The sequence below is a fragment of the Triturus cristatus genome, chromosome 3_2 (assembly GCF_964204655.1).
Source record: "Triturus cristatus chromosome 3_2, aTriCri1.1, whole genome shotgun sequence".
Lineage (NCBI taxonomy): Eukaryota > Metazoa > Chordata > Amphibia > Caudata > Salamandridae > Triturus > Triturus cristatus.
Window position 1 is genome coordinate 152,387,854 of NC_140584.1, and position 19,870 is coordinate 152,407,723.

The following is a 19,870-nucleotide window of genomic DNA, read 5'->3' on the forward strand; positions in this document are numbered from 1 at the left end:
ACCCTTAGTTTTTAGCCTACAATTTTCTAGGTTTAAAAAAAAAAAAATCTGAGTTTTTCTAATTTTGTCTTACTTGGTTTCTGTTTATTCATAATATGTAGAGGCTATGGCAACACCACACCAGATTACACAGCCCTCTCCATTTCTCAGTAAACCAGACAACCATCTATGGTGTGGCCAGATTGGTTCAGGCTACTTGAGATCCATTTGGTGGACATTGACTCCATAGAATGTGCACCAGCACATACATTTGTCATGCTGTTTGGAAGTCTGGGTCAAGTAGTGCATCACATTTTTGACAATCTGCCTTCGGTACCTCCTCCTCAGGGACAGTCTGGCGAAAGACAGTGGAATGTGTATATGGAGGCAGTTGCCAGGCTTAAGAAACATTCTTCAGACACTCCTAACATTATGCTGAAGCGACACATCTTGTACAAGCACAAAGTAATGGACGATAAAAAGGTTGAGGAGTACATATCAGAGTTGTGGGTGTTGGCAACCACATGTGGGTTCCATCCTCTGTCAGATGATTAAATTAGAGACCAGTTTGTTTCTAACTGTGTTTCTCATAAAATCACAGACAGTTTACTAAGCTGCAAAAATCCTCACTTGACAGAAGTCATTGACTTGCTTTTAAGCAAGTTCAGCGATTTTGACTAATGCCATGCAACTGGAAACTGCCTGAGGTGTCAATATTGTTTCTTTGCAGGATGAGGATCACGAGGAATGACTATGCATGGTTGGCACGAAAGATAAATTGCAAAAATGTATACACAAAAAACGTTCCACCTTATGTTACAGATACGGCTCAAAGAGTCATTTAAGTATCTATAAAAGGTACCCCGTCATTAACAAACATTGTTTGGATTGTAAATAATTGGGTCATTTCCAAAACATTTGCAAGGGTTAATAAGAAATCAGTAGGAGTGGGCAGTATGGATTTAGAAGCTGACATATGTGCTGAGTCCATAAACAACGTGGTATTGATACTGTATTGTGAAGGGGAGCCTATAGAAGTGAAAGGACTGTTATGTGTGGCTACTATTGATAACATCGAAGTACAGGTAATGGCAGATTGGGAATCACCCATAACAATCCTAAGGGATGCTACTTTTTATGAAAATTGGGAAAAACACTTTAATTTGTGTGAAACAGATATGAACCCTTAAGCATTTGGTGAAAAGGATATAGAAATGATTGGGTATTTTGTGTGTGGCAAAGATACAATTTCTTGGCGAGGAGACTTATACAAAAGTATACGTAGCTGTCAAAGGGAAAAATATAATTGGGTGGAATGACCTGGCACCCATGGGCTTGTATTTGGTTACTGGAGATAACAACCCAATAAGAGTTTGAGATGTTTCTGTTTGTAGTGCGGATGTAGTGGAGGATGTAATTAATTTATCGTTATCTGTGTTTAAGACGGTGTTCTGTGAACAGGTAGTACTAGTGAAAGGGGTCGAACGTCGAATTAGATTGTTGCCTGGTGCTCAACTGGTAGTGCAGTGCCTATGAGTGTTAGGGAAGAATTGAAGTCCACACTACAAGGTTTGTGTTCACATAAGATTTTAAAAGCCACAGATTCTCCCTAGTGGGTGGCACCCATAGTCCTGGCACTGAAAAAGTCAGGAGAGATCAGGCTTTTTGCAGATCTACGCGGTCTCAACAAAAATATTGTTGTGGACTGCCACCCACTGCCTAAAATTCAGGAGCTGTTAGCAAATCTTGGGGGAGCAAAGTGCTTTTCCCTAATCAACTTAAGGTCGGCCTACCATCCGGTTCCATTGTCAAACGACTCTCAAGAGTTGATGAGTTTTATAACCCCTTTTTGTCCTTATATGTTTCTGAGACTACCCTTTGGTCTGGCTTTGGTGGCCAGCATGCTTCAGAAACTTATGGACACATTATTTCAAGACACAAAAGGGGTACAGGCATATTTGGATGTCATTTTGATTTTTTCACAAAGTTTGGAAGAACACAACATGATACTAAGGAAAGTGCTATCCATTTTGTGTGAACAAGCTATGACAGTAAGAGCTTGCAAATGCAAATTGGCTGTAAGAGAGCTGGAATATTTGGGGCACGTGGTGTCAGAGGTGGGCATTAGGCCAGAGTTCTCTGTGATTAGAGAAATAAGTTATGGAAAGGAACCCAAAGATAGGGATAGTCTCGGCTCATTTCTGGGGCTGGCAGAGTACTATGCCAGATTTGTGGTCAATTATGCACAAATGGTGGAACCACTACGTTCACTACTAAAGAAAGGTAAAAAATGTATCTCGTCTAAGGAGCTAGAGATGGTGTTTGAGAGGGTGAAGGAGTTCATCATATCCGCTCAAGCTCAACATGCATTTCATGAGGACTGCACTTCAATTATAACTGTGGATGCGAGTATGCAAGGTTTGGGGGCAGTACTCAGTAAGAGGGTGGAAGATCGAGAAAAGACTGTGGCATTTGCATCAAGATCACTGAAACAGTTTGAATGCCAGTATGTAAAATGGAATGAGAGGCACTTGCTTGTGTGTGGCCGGCACAAACGTTTAAAATGTATATTTGGGGTCGCAGGTTCAATCTTTATACTGAACACAAGATGCTAGTTTTTATTTTTAGTGGAGTGAACAACAAAGACATTTTGGCCAGGTTCATCAGACTAGTGTCTAAGTTACAAGAATATAATTTTGAGATCAAGCACATTGCAGAAGGTAAATATTTTCTGGGCGGGTTGATTGTCTAGAATGCTGATGGAGAAGGATGATGACGAGGATCCCATTGAGAATGATGTAGAATGTGTGGCAATTGTGAATGGTAACTGAGTGTGGGTCTGTTATTTTGGAAAGTGATGGGAGAAATGCGGTCAGAAAAGATTATACACTGATTAAAGTGATGCAGTATACTACACATAAGTGGCCAGAAGTGAGATGTTTAAATGGTGATTTGAACATTTTTCCACAAATAGCTGAGGACTTATCGGTGAAAAACTACTTGGTGATGCTGGCTGATCTGTTCATTTCCCCTTCTGATTTGCGTGAGGCAATCATAAAGGTAGCTCATCAAGAGCACTTGGTAATTACAAAGAAAAGTATGAAAGTGAAACAGCATTATTGGTGGCCTGCTATGGGTATTCAAATTAAAATGATGTTTGATTAGTGTGCGGAATATTTATTGTCAGATAAACCCTGGAGGACTGTACAAACACCGTTACATCCAACTCTTTTTCCAAGCGCAGCATGGGAGAAAATTTGTTTTGATTTTTCTGAGCCATATACCATTTTACCATGCGAGATGAGGTACTTGATATTGGCTGTGGATTATTTTTCAAAACGGATGTATTATTAATTTGTGGAGTCACCTGATACGGACAATACCATTGAGTTCTTAAAGAAAGTATTTCTAACAGAGGGTGCACCTAAAGTTATAGTCACTGATAACAGGACAAATTTTGTGTTAAGGAGATATGCAAGTTCATGGGTATGCGAGATATAAAGCATCTCAAAGTGGCGAAATACTCGCCTAATTCGAATGGCTTGGTGGAACGAGACAATAAAGTGATGAAAGAGGGTATACAAACTGCCCACTCGTCTGGTCCAGATGTAAGGGAATTCATAGAGCAAAAGGTGTGGAATTATAACACGTCACCAAACTGTACCACAGGAGCTAATCAGTCACCACTGTTAAGGGACAGGAAGGCCAACACACCTTTATTTCCATCATGGTTAAGGAAAAAGAACACAGAGAATGTAAATAATGAGTCAAGGAATAGAAGTGTTCCATCTGAAATGGCTGCGAAGCACATAGTGATGAAAGAGAACTTTGACAAAAAGTGTTGTTTTGAGGGAAAGGACATGTCTGTGGGGGACTGGGTTTTAATTAGGAAACCTCTGAATGTAGAAAAAGGTAAGTCTATGTTTTCGTATCCAGAGCAAGTCAGTAAAGTCAGTAAAGGAGCAGCTTTTGTGGTTGGTGAAATAGGAGACAGCTGGTGAAGGTGAGACCAGATCAAGCAAATATTATAAAGCAGAAGACAGAGGATGGCTGACAGAGGATTGGAAGGAGAGGCTCGTGTGACTGATCCAAGTGCCGGTGGGTCTGGTTTAGGGATCACTGAAATGGGAGAGGAGCCTAGTAATCATGTCCAAAGAATTCCTACAAGGTTCAATGGCTTTGTTAGATATTAAGTTTTCCTTTTCAGGATTTAGGGGTTGTGTATTAGAATTGTGTTCTAAAGTGAGAAGCTATTTACTTTGTCCTTCATTATTTATTTTTGAGCTGTAGATTTGTTTTTATATGTGGGGAGGTGATGTAGCATGAGAATGTACATCTGTATTCCACTGTTAATATTTGACTGCTTACTCGTGCATGGGGCAAATGCTGGAAGAAGGTTTGAATGGCCTTCAGAACAGTGAGTCACTACATGCCGTGGGTGAAAATAGAGGAAGAATAAAGTCACTTTGTGAACCATATACTCCACGAACGTGTCCTACTGCAATAAGGCTCTTTGAATAAGGGGTGACCGAGACATTAAACGCCTGCTTTAAATGGAATGTGGAGAACACGTGTGAGCTTAGAGCACAAACTAGTGTGTGAAAAAGAACACTAAAGTCTTATTATTAACACAGGGCAAAAAGTAAAGGCAGCTTGAAAAACTGTTTCCCAGTGAAGAGAACTGCCTCATTGCACAAAGGTGCACAGAATCTCCCACCCCCATTTATGTTAAGGTCTTGAACTAGTCTGCGGGGGCGGAAGTATCATAATGACCAGTAACATCCTGTTACAATTTCAGACTTCTTCATAGAGCATTGTGGCGTTAGTGCTTCAGGGGAGACCTGCATGCTTTGCTGGAGAGCATTGAAATCCGGTGAGCACATCTAGGGTGTTTAAAATTCCTATAGAGTGCCTCATAAAAGAGCATGGTCAAATACCTAAACCCACTGTTTAATGCCTCTGTAGAGCAGGCTAATGGAGCGGCAGGCTAATGAAGCAATGTGACTGCCAGTCAGCAGAGGGGTATGGGGCCTGCATATACTAAATGATGTACTAAAGTGGTCATGTATGGTGTCTCTTATTTGTTTCTTTTATTTCTGCATTTTTCTGTAGTGCACACTTTACCCAGAGTTGTCAGCGCTCTTTATAATAGAACAAAGTAAATTACATAAGGAATGAGAGTAGCATGGAAGTTGGTTAAACTACTTATAGCTACTTGTGGTAGGATTTACATATTAACAAGTTACAGTTACATTCAAGATTATTAACTATGGAAAAAGGAGGCACGCTTAGGGTAAAACAAGTACAGAATATATATTTACAAAATTGAGCTCTTGTGAGTATCATGTGGCAATTAGGGTCATGACCTGGGTTCAGGCAAATTATTCATAGAAGTGTCTTTGGAAGAGAAGAGTTTTAAGATCTGTTTTGAAAATCTGAAAAGAGACGGTGGTCCAAAGGATTGAAGGTAGCAAGTAACAAATTCTAGTTGAATTACCTGCGCAGGATTGTGCCATAAGTCTTTCAATTTGAAAGTAGGAGGTTCAAGCAATACATTTACAGTTTTGCGTGAAGGTCTGGAGCCGCCTGACATTTTGAGTTTGTTGGCCAGATAGCGAGGAGTGAAAGTGTTTATGGCTTTATGGGTGATGCAGGCAGTCTTGTAAATTGACCTAGCTTCAATCAGAAGCAGCGAAGAGAAATCAGTATGTCTGCAATATGATCATTTCTTTTGGCCCCATCGATGAAACGTGCCACTGAATGGAGGGTGGATTTTAGAGGGGATAGGTGGGTTTTGGGGAGGCCAGCAAGGAGAGAGTTGCAATAGTCCAATCTGGAGAGAACCAATGAATGGACCAGAGTTTTCAGGTCTTGCTCAGGAATGAAACGCCAAATTCCACAGAGAAGGCGCGGTTGGTAGCATGCGTTCTTGGTCATGGTGTTGATATGGGAATGTAGGTTGAGCCTTTTGTCCAGGATGACACCTATGGAATTGGGGCTCTCAAGCATGGTAGGTTTGTTGTTAATAATGTTCATATTGTCCATCCATGATTGAACAGGAGGAAGAGAGTTTGAGGTAGAGAAACAGGAAGTCAGTTGTAGAGGGATACCAAATTAGATGATAAGATATACAATATTGGATGGAGTTGAGGGTGGTGTCGAAGATTTAAATGTTGTGTGCAGAGGACACCTTTAGGTAAAGTTCAGTATCATCAACATAGAGGTTACCCAGCAGTTCCATGTAAAGATTGAAAAGGGTGGGCAGGGGACTCGAGCCTTGAGGGATGCCTTGATCAACAGCCTTTGATGTAGAGAGACAATTTGCTATTTTGATCATCTGGGATCAGCCCAAGAGGTATAATTCAAACCATTTGAGTATTGTGCCTTCAAAACCAATTATATGTTGAAAAGAGTGTTATAATTAACAGTATAAAAGGCCGCAGATAGGTCGTGAATCCACAGGAGACAGGACTTGCCTGAGTCAAGTACTCACAGGGCATCATCGATAACTTGTAGCAGGGCTGTGTCATTGCTGCAGCCTTGAGTGAAGCCGGAATGAAATTCATCAAGAAGGTTGTTGTTCTTAATATGTTGAGAGAGTTGCTTGGCTACACTTCTTTTAGCAAGTAAAGGGAGGTTGGTGATAGGGCACATATTATTGAGGTCATTCCCATCAGCAGAGGGTTTCATTAGAAGTGGGGTAACCTGCCCTGTGTTGAGGGCAACAGGAAGGGAGCCTTCGGTGAGGTAGAGGTTAACAAGACTAGACCCGTAGGGGAGGGGACAGGTATCGAAGTCCAATGTAATCTCGCTAGGGATGGGATCGATAGAATGGTTTTGTTTTCAAAATGCACTTGAGGAGGGCATCTTCGATGATGAGGTCAAAGCTGTGCCAGGTGACTTTGGATTTGCAGTCCTTAAGGGGGGGTAGAATGAGTGACTTGGTCAATGAGCAATTTCACTTTTTCATCGATTTATTGTTTAAATTATGATGCTTTCTTAGGAGGGTCCTCAAATTTGATGGTTGAGGAGGAGTTGCTAGTAGTTTTGATAAGGTCAAATAGATTTTCAGGACTGTTCTTGGCAGAGTCGAGGAGGGTTCTGAAGTGATTCGCTTTACCATTAAAGATGTGTTAGTAACAGCGAACTTGCATAATGGATATTAGAGAGATTAATGCTAGAGGGGGATTGTCTCCATTTCTTCTCCAGGTACCTCAGGCTTTTTCTTTCTCTATAGATCTATTTATTAAACCATGGTGCAGAAGGTGTGGGCCTTGTAGGAGAGCAACCTTATCAATGATGGTGGAAGGATTGGTGAGACACTGGGTGGTTAAATCATTGATGTCAGAGTTGGGTTAAAGACTGGAAATGCTTTCATGGCTGTGTTGCAGAGACTGGCAAGGTTGATGTTTTTGGTTTTGCAAAACCAGGTAGTAGCCCTTTAAGGTTGGCCAAAGGTTAAATAATGAGATAGGTGAAATAAGAAGGTAATGAGGAAGTGTCAGACTCTACTAGTAGAGGATCAGCAGCTGTTATCATATCTTCTTTGGAAATAATAAGGCCAAGCGTGGAGCTCTTGAAATGTGTTGGTTTTGCGCTGTGTTGTAAAAGATCATTTCCTGAGAGAAATGTGGCAAGCTGGTTGGCAGCTGAAACTTCCAAAATGCCCCAGTGAAGATTAAAGTCTCCTAGAAAGATCATTTTGTCGCTTTTGAGTATTGGCACTATCAAAGTCAGTAAATTCTTCCGTGCGGGCAAAGCAGTCACCTGGCAGGTGATAAATGACATGAAACTTGAAAAGGGGGCTGTGTTGTACAGGAAGTGCCAGAGAAAGACAGTAGAAGGTATGGAGAGAGCAACTGAGATTATATTGAAGGGAATCTCTGAAGACAACAGTGATTCCTACCCTGACTTTACCCTCTCTATCATTCCTGATAGTGGAATAGTCCAGGGGGAGCAGAAGACCGAAAGTAGTGTGAAAGGTGTCATTGAACCAGGTCTCAATGAGGAAACGTACATCAAGGTTGAATTGATTGATGATGTCTGAGATTTCCAGTTTGCGTTTAGTTGCATATCTACAGTTGTGAAGCAAACAGCACTCCTCTGATGTGATGAAGGGGTGTCAGGACATTTAGAAGCAATAGGGGTGATGTTCCTTTATGTTGGTGCCTGGTTTGTAAAAGGCTGGTATTTGGTTTGGACCAGGAAGATGGTCGGTATAGTTCAATGATTTGTGTTGTCTGGAGAAGAGAACGTGGGGGAGTTAGAGATATTGTAGCTAGCCAGTATATTGGAAATTTATGTTGGGGACAGATTGTGTGCAGCTTTTTAGCAGCGCGGGAGGAAAGTACTCCTCAGAATAAGAAGTATGGGGTATTGTGTGCTCACCAGGGGAGTAAGGAGTCAGGACAAGTGGACATTTTAGAGCTTAGGTAGGAGATGGTAGTATCAAGTTGGCGATTGTGAAGCGGTGGCCTAGTTTATTTTCTAAGAGGAGCAGAGCATGAAATTTTATGTTGCTCGATAGGTGCAAGAGGTTCAGAGGAGGGTTCAACTCGAAAGGTAGAGCAAGGGAGGAAAAAGATATGCTGGGTACAGGATTATTATGTGTAGGGAGTAATTCAAGTGGTGTTGTTGAATATGCGTGTGGGTGCAGTTGTGAAGAAAAAATTCTCAGGGCATTCATTGAAAGAGAAAGATGTATTGTGTATTAAATCAGGTGAAGAACGGTGAAGGCTGTTGTGGGATAATGGTATGTGGAGAAGGGCGAGATAGGAGTCAAGGAAAAGCAGGTGGTTGGGGAGGTGAAGAAAGGAGGAGGGGGGATTTGGCATGTGAGCTAGGTAGAGTGAGTGTGTGGGGGTTCGGGGACATGACTGATGAGAAAAATTGTCCAGGAGGGTAGATGGAATGTGGATGCTTCTTCCAGGCTAGAAAAAAGAAGCGGCGAAAGGTAGAGATTGCCATAGGTGAGTAATGGATCGAGCGGCAGTACAGGAATGAGGGTGGGGTATGGAGAGATATATGGGGTTTGGGAAGGATTCAGGTTAATGGGAGAGGAGGCAGGGGAAGAAGAGTGGAGTGGATAAGAAGGAAACCTTTATGATGGAGAGGTCGCTATGTGAGCTGGGTAGTCTGGCTGTTAGCAAGATGGATTGGATAAGGGGATGAACAACCTAGTTGGGGGATGGTTTCTTTGGGTCCCAGGATGGTACATGGTGGCAAATGAGAGTACTGGCCATTAGCTGGGATGCGGTTTTGAGGATAACGTCTCGGCTGGAGAGATTGGGAAGAGGGGAAGCAGAGGGGAAGGAGGGAACGGGTGGGCCAGAGGGGAATCCTGTTACTTCTGATAGAGCTGCCTTCTGGTGTCCAGGTGTCATATAGTTCCTACTAATCCATAGGTTCTGCACATTTTTGGGACAACATAAACTAGGGGCTTGGTGCAAAGACTTATTTCAGACACCCCTGCAGGATATGTTGGCCTATAGACCAGCTAGTTCACAGTGCCACCGAAAGACCCCATAACCTTACAAGGGAGCGAATGGTTTCTGGCAACTACTGAACATGACAACTCTGACCAACCAGGGATCATTGAAACAGTACAGAAGCTTTAGTTCAGTCACTTGTGCTCACATATTCTCAGAGAAATATACGGAGAATACACAGTGGCACGTTTTCAAAAATATTTATTGAAAGATGTAATTTTTGCGTACAATATGTGTGCTGCAGTGATTACTAGAGTGAAGCAGATGAATGTGATTACAAGCACCAAAAGTTTAAATAGTGGAAATAGTTCTACCATGGTGTGAAACAAAGTACAGATGCAATAAAACAACTCCTATGATGCAGACCCTACTCTAAGTGCACCTAGAGAGTGCATAGGTGTAAAGCCAAGAATCTCCCCAAGGGACAAACCAACCCTCTTACCTGATGGGATAGAGTGTTGTATTCCGCTTTAGGTGTCCGTATATAGGTTTTCCTGAAACATGTCCTTATATGGGCACAATTTGCAGTGCCCTTATATAGGCAAAAGATCACAGTCCTTATTTAGGCATTAGTCACCTACATACGTCCACCCCAACGTCACAACGAGTTCTTGGAAAGCAGACCCTTAAGCTCTTGGGAGTTCCCCCAGCATAGGATTATTGATTTCTCCAAGAACTCATTTATGATGCATGAACCGCTATTCCTTAAGGGTTCATTCCTGACATCTTCCTCTGCCCGACTTTATGTCAATGCTAATATTCCAAGGCCCCTACCAGGTATAAATATACCTTCCCTTGCCCAAGCAAGTAGGAGGAAACCTCGACTTTAGAGGAGCCTGTTTCCCGGCCTGACGCACTGACAAGAGACGTTGTCATCCCTGCCCACAGAGAATCCAGCTTCCAGTGTTCTGACTTCGCGAGGTGTTAGAGTTCGAGACCCGGAAAGAGATTCCCACCTCTTTCATTCTCAAGGTATGGAGCTGACTAAAACTTAGAGGGACTCTTGGCATAACAGACTATAGCATACCATACTATAGCCTACCATACTATAGAATACATCACCTACTTCTTACCTCGTACTACACTTAGGTTAGGTTCACTGGGGTAGAACTAGTTAGAGAAGCATCTTATGAGTACTCATATTTTTAGCTTATGTTATTTATGTATATGAATATATGTGTCATAGCTAAAAGATAATGCTAGCGCAGTATTGTTTCTTTCTACTGCTTACGCTGTACATAATATATCTTGCATACTGTCTTACGATTGTAACAGCTCATATTTCTTACACGAGAAACAAGACTGTTCAATAAATCCTTTTATTGAATGGCTCATCTATTCTTTCTGTGTAACTCTGAAGAAACTAATCATGTACGATTATCTGAGTGAAACTGTTATCTGTTGTTTCCACGATTCTGAGAGTGTTCTGATTCTAAAGGGAAACAAAGTTGTTATGTTTATGCCAGAAAGTACTCCCTTTTTGTTTACAAGAAGTTTCTAGTGGCCTCTGAGTTAGCTGGCACAAAGTAATTAAGTTTAATATACTTGAAAGGGGCATACTGACCTCAGTCCTATGCCAAATCTATAGGATGTATTATTCCAATGTGCAGAGCCTATTAGGGAAATAGGAACTACACTACATGGCGCCCATCATTTGGTGAGGCACTAATATAACGCTAGATACTGAGTAACTCAGTCGTCCTTTTCTCAGAGACCCCTACTCACATACTCCATAAGATGTCTGGAGTGGGTAGGGTTAAATATCAGCCAAAGCTGAATAGGACAAAAATCCTATATATTAGCTGTTTGGTTTGTGCAGCGTTGAAGGATACAGTGTTCCAAAATATTTTGCACCTTATCTTTGTTTCCTTGAAACTTCATACTACATTTTTCAAAAACAATGTCCCTTAACGGGGATACTAACACCAAGAACGGTGTCGCTGCGGCTGACCCAGTCGTAACAGCTTTTATTTTTACAGGTTTAAATGAAACGGATGAGGGAGTTATAAACATCCCTCCAAACTTAAGGAGAGATATCACTCTAAAACACGGCCTAACACCATGAGGCGGTAGAGCAGTTTTCGTGATAGAGGCTCACAAATCCTTTCAGAGAGAGGTATTCAATTCATGGATTGTATTCCCAGAATCAAATCCAGTAACACAAGTATTTCACTTATTTAAAGAAGATAAACCACCTGAGGAATATATTCCTTTGGAGGATATTGAAATTCCGCTCACATGCCAGGAACATAATCTCTGGTTTAACGGTGCCCTAAAACATCACAAAAACATTACCAGGCTCAGTCTACTAGGTAGACCAGGAGCAACATGGCCGATTCTAGCCGGCTACACACCTCATCCTGACATCAAAGAGATGTCAGACGAGGAATTACTCACTCAACTACAAGAGTTAATAAAACTTTACAGACAATTAGTCCAATATGTCAGCGGACTTTCACAGTCCAACCACCAATGACCATTCCAAATCAAACCCCTCAACAGGGATATACACTAAAAATTACTCCACAGACTGTACCCGCAGTCATGGGTAAAATGCCCACAAAATGTGAACAAATCCCATTCTGGATAGCTCAAAAAATTACTCTCATCGAAGCAGTATTTCCAAATACTAGCTCTTATGAGAAAGACAGAATCCTAACAATCTGTTTACCAATGGGGATCACACCACAATTGGAAGACTGCACCACTTGGGGAACAGTCTTTGCTGCCATCTATACTAAAACACTTGGTGTTCTGTCAATTGCAGTAATAACAGATGTCCTGAAACAAATTCAAAAGGAATACGGGGGCAGAGCCTGCTCTGAATTTAGGTATGAAATTACTGAAAAACTTCGACCAGGTCTCAACAATAATATTATCTAATATTAAAGGAGAGGCAGCATCAGTGGCGATCCGCCAACGCTTAAGGGAATTTGATGTAACAGAACATCAACATGAACTACCCAGAATAATAGAAAAATCTTATGCAGAATTAGGCAGAGGCAGTTTGGGTGGAAAACCTTTGAAGCCAAAACTGTGTAAAGGTCCTGAGAAGGATTCTATTAAACAAAATCCTACATCTTCTAAAAAGAAGCGGGTAACTAATAAACAGAATTCAAAAGAGAAACGTTCTCAATCCTGAGGTAGGTCTCCTCAAAAGGAGCCCTCTGAAAGGAGGCATAACCTCAGGAATAGGGATAATTTAAGAAAACCTGACAGGTATCAGGATACTGATACACGTTCCTCTCGTACCTTTCAGATATCATCACAGACATCAGAAAGGAGAGGACGGTCAGATCACGAAGAAGAACGGGTGAAGTCCAAAGACGATCAACACGTTAAAAAAAATAAATCAAAACCTCAACTCACGACACATGATGACCTAGATAGGCACTTGAACAGGGTGAGTACCATTATACTGGGCTTCGCCTCTGAGGGCTATAAATTCAACTGTGGAAAATCCAGAATTGCTCATCTCAATGTCCTTTTCCTAAGATATGAGCTTTCAAGTGAAGGAAAAAGCCTGGCAGCTAACATTTTAGAAAAGTGTGCAGTGCTCCAACCTACAAAAACCCTGAAAAATTTACAATCCATCTTGGGTTTTCTAAATTTTGGAAGATCTTACATTCTAAATTACACAGAAAGGGTTAAACCTCTCTACGAATTAATTAAACCTGATTTTTCAACCAAACATTGGACACAGGAACACACAGACATCCTACGTTCACTCCAAGCTAACATGTTAGCAACAAATCACTTACAAACATGAATAAATAAACGCAATTTAGTGGTCCGAATAATTTTTTGTCAATGTGGATTCACCTATTTAACATTTAATGAGGGTGAAAAAGTACCAATTGCATACAAATCACATTTGTATACACAAGCAGAAATGCACTTCACTTCAACAGAAAAAATACTGACAGCAATTCAAACCGCTGTAGCAAAAGAAAGAGCACTAGCTCAGGGGAAATGCATTATTGTTGTGACTCCAGTACTAGCCTTAGAGGGGGTTACAAAAGCGAGCATTCCAAATGCAAAAGCTTCACATCCTAGATAGATACAATGGTTTAATTCTCTTGCTGCAACAGATGTTAAATATGTTTTTGATCCTGATTTAAAAACACAAGCGTTCCTGCAATATGAACATGAATGTCCTCTGGCCACTGAAATTCTGCCTCTCGATCAGTACAAGTTTATAATTTATATGATGGATCAGCACAACCTGCTACAGGGAGTAAGGAAACTTACAGTGCAGCGTGCGCAATCATTAAAGGTTGCATGCACGATGGTAAATTCCGAATAATGGTCACTAAAACTCAATCTCAATCTCTAGGAGATTGTACAGCTCAGTGAGCTGAGCTACAAGCATTCCAACTGGCATTTGAAAGTACAGATTGCGAATTCCCCACACTTATAGTGTGTGATTCCTTTTACTGTTTTTAATCATATAATGAATATTTACAGAATTGGCTTCAAAACGGATTCATTGGTTCAAAAGGTGCACAATAAAGCATAAAACGCTTTGGGAACAAGTAGTTCAGTTGAGAAATGAGCTACCAGAAGCTCATGTGATACACACACAGAGTCATGAACGTGATGGCGTTCACGTTGCAGGGAATTCATTGGTTTATAAAGCCGCAAAAGGGGCTGTTCAGACGGGTCCTGTAGCTGCGATCACTCATTCAAAAACGAGAACAGACAGTGAGATATTGTTGGCTGTCAATCCCTCAAGCAAAGGCATTGGTGAAGCGTTACCAAAGAAATTTCCACTCAAGTACTCTTGTAGTGAAGGTAGCGTTTTAGATACGCACATTGCTATGTTAGCATAAGTGCCTTAGATGTTAGAAGCGCCATCTTGCCACTTTTGCTGCTTTTGCACACGACACTGCAGATACATGTTATTATTTGAAAACTGCTTGCTTGCCTTTTCTTCACTTGAGAACTGTATGCTGTTCACATCCCTAGACGTGCACTGCGACCTTGGTCTGAACATTGTGTGCAGAAACAGTCTGAGCCACCAAACAATGTATGATTTTGAGTTCAGGTTGATCGGCCCACGCTCTAGCCATAACACGCACACAGCTGCAAATGTCTGAAAGTCGAGAGCCTTTAATATTGCAGTTTGCATGCATTAGACACACATTCTGGAGAAGAACCTTTCCAGGAGCAGAGCAAAGCTGATCTTGTGATGTGATTCACGTAAGCTGATCTTTACAGTATGGGGTTCCCCATTCAAACCTAGAGACCTTCTATTAGTATAATAATACTAGCTCACTAGCGAAGGGAGGGTGGTTGTATTCCACTATCATTTGTAATAGGATTTCTCCCTTCATTTTCTATGGTATTGTAACAATGCGGATGGTTTTAATTTTAATCATTTGTCTGCTTATGTTAGCCAAAGTACTGCATCTTAGGACACGTAGTTTATAAAATAAACATTTTAAACTTTACCGTGTCTCTGATTACTCTTGTTGTGGACTGACATGAGAATAATACCAAACAGGTATTTCTGATTCCCACCATTCCTGAGAGTACTCTAAGTCGCTTGTTCTGGGTTGTCTATACATTGGGAGCTCCGAGAGAATACGGAGGATGAATGGGACACTGATGCTAGTCGGATTGGGGTTCTGGGTTCTGAGGTGAGTTTTTGGTACACCGCAATTCACTGAGGTCCTGGTTTCCTGCGCATAGTTCTGTGCATGAGCAGAATCCCTGTAACATGGCGTACCTAACGTTTGGTCTTCTGATTTGAAACACCTTAGTAGTGCTTATATTAGTCCACGACACCCTCACTCTTGTTTCCGGATAGCAGGAGTGACGGTTTTAACCTACCTGTTGGTACGATAGGTTCCCTCAAGCATTATATTTAAAAAGGTTTTTATATTTCTGAACCCTTGTAATATCCATTGTTGTTCTAATATGTGTCCTTATGGCGGTCGATATTGCAGCGCATAGCCGAATACCTCTGCGGCGTCATTTGACGCAGTTTGGGGTGCCGGACGATGGGATGGCCGTTATTTTTGTGGTGAGTGCCGATGCGTCATACCCCTACGAGTTGTTTTACTCTTGGGTGACTATGCCGGCGGTGAATGCGGATGATGATACGTTCCACTCCTATACTCCCACGCGGCTCCCAGCAAATGATACGCCATATAGGACGCAAGAAATTCCTATTTCAGCTTGGCAGCATTGAATTTGGTTTAATGGTGCCCTTCCCCATGCGGTTACACCAGTTAGAATGGGCCCTTTGTAAATTCCAGGGGCCACTTGGTCGGTGCTGGCTGGATTTCCACCTCATCCCCGCTATCAGACTGTTGCGGTGGATGAGTTGCGTGTCCTCCATACAGCCCTGATTACTGTGTATAGGGCTTTAGTGCAATACGTTTCGCGCAACGTGCAGGTGGGGGCACCTGCTGTTGCGGGACAGCCAGCTGGCCAGGCAGGGGTTGTAATTAGTCCCGTCATGGTAAATTCGGTAGTGGGTAAGCATCCCCAGAATAAGGGCGATTTGCCTTATTGGCTTGCTGAAAAATGTGACCAGCTGGAAGCTGTATTTCCGCACTCTACTCCTGTGGAGAAACACAGGATACTCACCATTAGTTTGCAGAAAGACTTAGTCCCAGAAGTGTCTGATTGAGACAACTGGGGTAAGGTTTTTGCAGCGGTCTACTCGAAGTGCTTCGGTACCCCATCTATGGCCGTTCTTCCCTCCATCATTAAACGTGTTCAAGATCAACACGGCCCGGAGGCGGCAGTCGAGTTGGGAATGTGGCTTGTCGGTGTGTTCGGCGTAGTTGCCACTCTCATCCTTGGTAATCTCAAGGGAGATGCGGTACAATTTCAAGTGGCTAATGGCTTAGCCCGCGTCGATGAACTCGATAAGCCCCGAGAGTTGCCTAAATTATTGCGGAAGCCTATAGAACTATTGGCCGCAGTAGTTTAGGGATTAAACCAACTATTGTAATTCCAGACTTGGTAGAGCAAACTAAGGTGAGTTTGTCTGTTAAAGACGATCGTCCAACTTTTCCTAAACAAAATTGGCGAACAAAGAAACAGGGATCTCGTCCTGCATCTCCAGTGCAGGCGACTGGTGAACGCACATACGATTTGCGTGATCACACTATTATTAGGTCACCTGATAGATTTCAGGTTACTGAACAACGTTCTCCTCATTATTCACAGGAAACATCGGTCTCACAGTCCAGTGACAGAGAACGTGGCAAAGGTCGGGGTGCCCAACAAGGACGTGAGCAACCCCGTCAGCCTGACGGTAATGGCAAGCAGGACGGGTTTGCAGGTCAACGTTCCCCGTTTCAGAAGAAGAAAGTTGCTGCGCTAACAGCGAGGTATGCCACAGATAGTGAGAACGCAGCTTCGGAACCTGACATGGGCACTTACGCTGCTCGACATAGCAGCGAAGGTTACAGTAGTGCGGCAAGCACTGCGTCCATATCTGGAGGTGACAGCAACTGATATGTTCATAACTGTAGAAACTGCTGACACTAAAGTGGCTGCCCCTGACAGACTATATGACATAGTCCTCTTAATTGAAGGTGACATACAGCGTACAATACAAGGGATTTTTTGGGATAATCTGACCTCTTCCTACAATATTCTCTTAGCGGAGGCGAACTGGCCCCCGGCTTTCAATTTGGAAGCTCCTAGAGGGGAGGAGGTAAGCCTCCCATCCTTTGCGCACACAGTGCCAAAGGAGCACGCTGAAAGGTTTGCCAAAGAATGAGCTCAGGTGCTTGCTCCGGCATTGTACCGTACTCAGGTTGGGTGGGATAAATTGTCTCCAAGCCATGAGATTCCCTTGCGGTCTATGCCCCAGCCGCAGCCCCAATATTCCATGCGCCACAAAGCTAGATCTCACGTCGCAGAAATCCTTGAGCAATTGGAATATCAGGGTGTTATTGAAACATGTGTGTCACCAATGAATAATCCTTTATTCACTGTAACGAAGCCTGATGGGTCGTACCGCCTAGTTTTGGATTACCGGCATTTGAACTCTCATTGTCGGACATGTGCTGTACAGAATACCCACACTTCTGCCCTCATTGATAGTCCCTTGATTAAAAGGTTTAAGATCACACTTGACATTACCAATGGCTTTTACAGCCATAACCTGTCTTCTATTAGTAGTCAATGGACAGCATTTACTTCTGGCGGCATACAAAAACAGTTCAAGAGATTAGCCATGGGCTATATAAACAGCCCTGGCGTCTTTGCCGCACGTGTTGTCTCTCTGTTGGAGAGCATTGACCCCGATGCGTACTCGTATGTTGGTGATATCTATCTCACAGACGATGAATTATGGCTGCATCTGTGTCGAGTCGATCGCATCATTGTTATGTTTGCAGACTTCGGTTACAAATTCAACTTTGCGAAGTCTCACATTGCAGAGTATGCAGTGTTGTTTTTGGGCTACGAGCTCAACAATGAGGGTCGAGGGTTAGCTCCTCACTTTCTGGAGAAGTGCGCATGCTTGCGTGCTCCTACAACACTGAAAAAATTACAGTCTTTGCTGGGCTTTCTGAATTTCGGTTGTACAGTGTCTAGAGGCTGTTGCTGAGTGGATGCATGCGTCTTGTCTTAAACTTAACGGGGAGAAGACGGAGATCATGTTATTAGGTAATTCCTTACCGAACACTTTGGCCTCTATTTGGCCTACATGCCTTGGCACTCCTCCCCTCCCTAAGCCCCAGATAAAGAGCCTTGGAATCTGGCTTGACAGGGCGCTTGATTTCTCGGTCCAAGCCACCAAGACTGCCTCAACTTGTGCTGGGTTAATGAAAATGCTCCGCAAGGTTCTTCCTTTGCTCCCTTTCCAGGCGAGGAGAGTCATGGTTCAGGCCCTGATTCTCTCTCGCCTGGATTACGGGAACGCCTTATATTTGGGCGCCCCTATAGCGGTGACCAAAAGGCTCCAAGTCACCCAAAACTGTGCCGCCCGGCTATTGTTTAATATTCCTCGTTGGCAATCAGCTAAGAAAGCCCTTAAGGAGCTTCATTGGCTCCCAATGACTGCCAGAGCTCAGTTTAAGGCGATGTGCATAGTGCACAAATCTTTTCATCGAACAGGCCCTGCCATCTTGTTCCCCTTTGTAGTGCCTTACGTCCCTTCCAGAGCCCTTCGTTCCGGCTCACTGCACTTAGTAACTCCAACAAAGGTTATCAAAGCCCGTTGGGGCGGTCGCTCCTTCTCACACTCTGCCGCCAAACTATGGAATTCCCTTCCTGTGAGTATTAGACAGATCAACAATAGGATGGCATTCAGGAAAGTCCTAAAAACCCATTTGTTTGCGAAAGCGTGCTAATGTACCTTGGAGCTCGTCATAGTAATTGCTGAAGCGCGACGAGGCCTCCGGGTAGTTACGCGCTATATAAATATAATTTCATTTCACATATATTCCCGATTATGCCCAGCGTATCAAGCCGCTATATGCCTTGGTACAACCTACTTTTTCCAAATCGAGCTGGCTGCCAGAGCATTCGGCTATTTTGCAATCTTTGCAGGCTGATCTTCTTGCTTCGAAATACTTACTGACGCGTGATAACCACACTAACCTGGTAATAAGAATTGTGCCGGGCGCAGTGGGTTTCACTTACTTATCGTTCAATGAGGGCGATACTGTCCCCATTGCATACAAATCACACCTGTACACTTCAGCTGAACTGCGCTTTTCCACGATTGAAAAAGTTTTGACTGCGGTGCAGATGGCGATTCTTAAAGAGCGAGCGCTGTCGCAAGGAAAACGCATGTTGGTGGTTACACCATATCCTGCTCTAGAGATGGTGACGAAAGCCAGAGTACCTATTTCTGAAGCTTTGCATCAACGTTGGATACAATGGGCCACTTTTTTGACATCGCCAGATGTCACCTATATCTTTGATGCCTCATTGCAGACTCAGGAGTACTTGCAATATGAATTTGTTCATCCGGCTACTCTGTCTTTGCGCCCGCTTGAGGAATACCATTGTGTCATTTACACTGACGGTTCGGCGCAACGGGATCGAAGCACGCCTATTCAGCGGCCTGCGCAATTGTGGCGGGTACTTTCGTGAATAGAGAATTCAAGTCTGATGTCGTGCATACGCAGTCATTGGGTGATTGTACCGCACAGTTGGCAGAGCTCCATGCTCTGGTGCTTGCACTGGAGTTTTCTGATCCTCGGATTACTACTCTTATCGTGAGTGACTCATTTTACTGTGTCCAGTCTTTTAACGACAATCTATGCTTTTGTTCTCAAAATGAATATCGCGATTTCAAAGTTATCACAATCAAGCATAAAATGCTTTGGGTTCAGTGGCAGAACTTAAACAGCATCTGCCTCTCGTGAATGTAATTCACACTCTTGGTCACCAGCAGGATGGTGTCCATGCTGTCGGCAACAGCT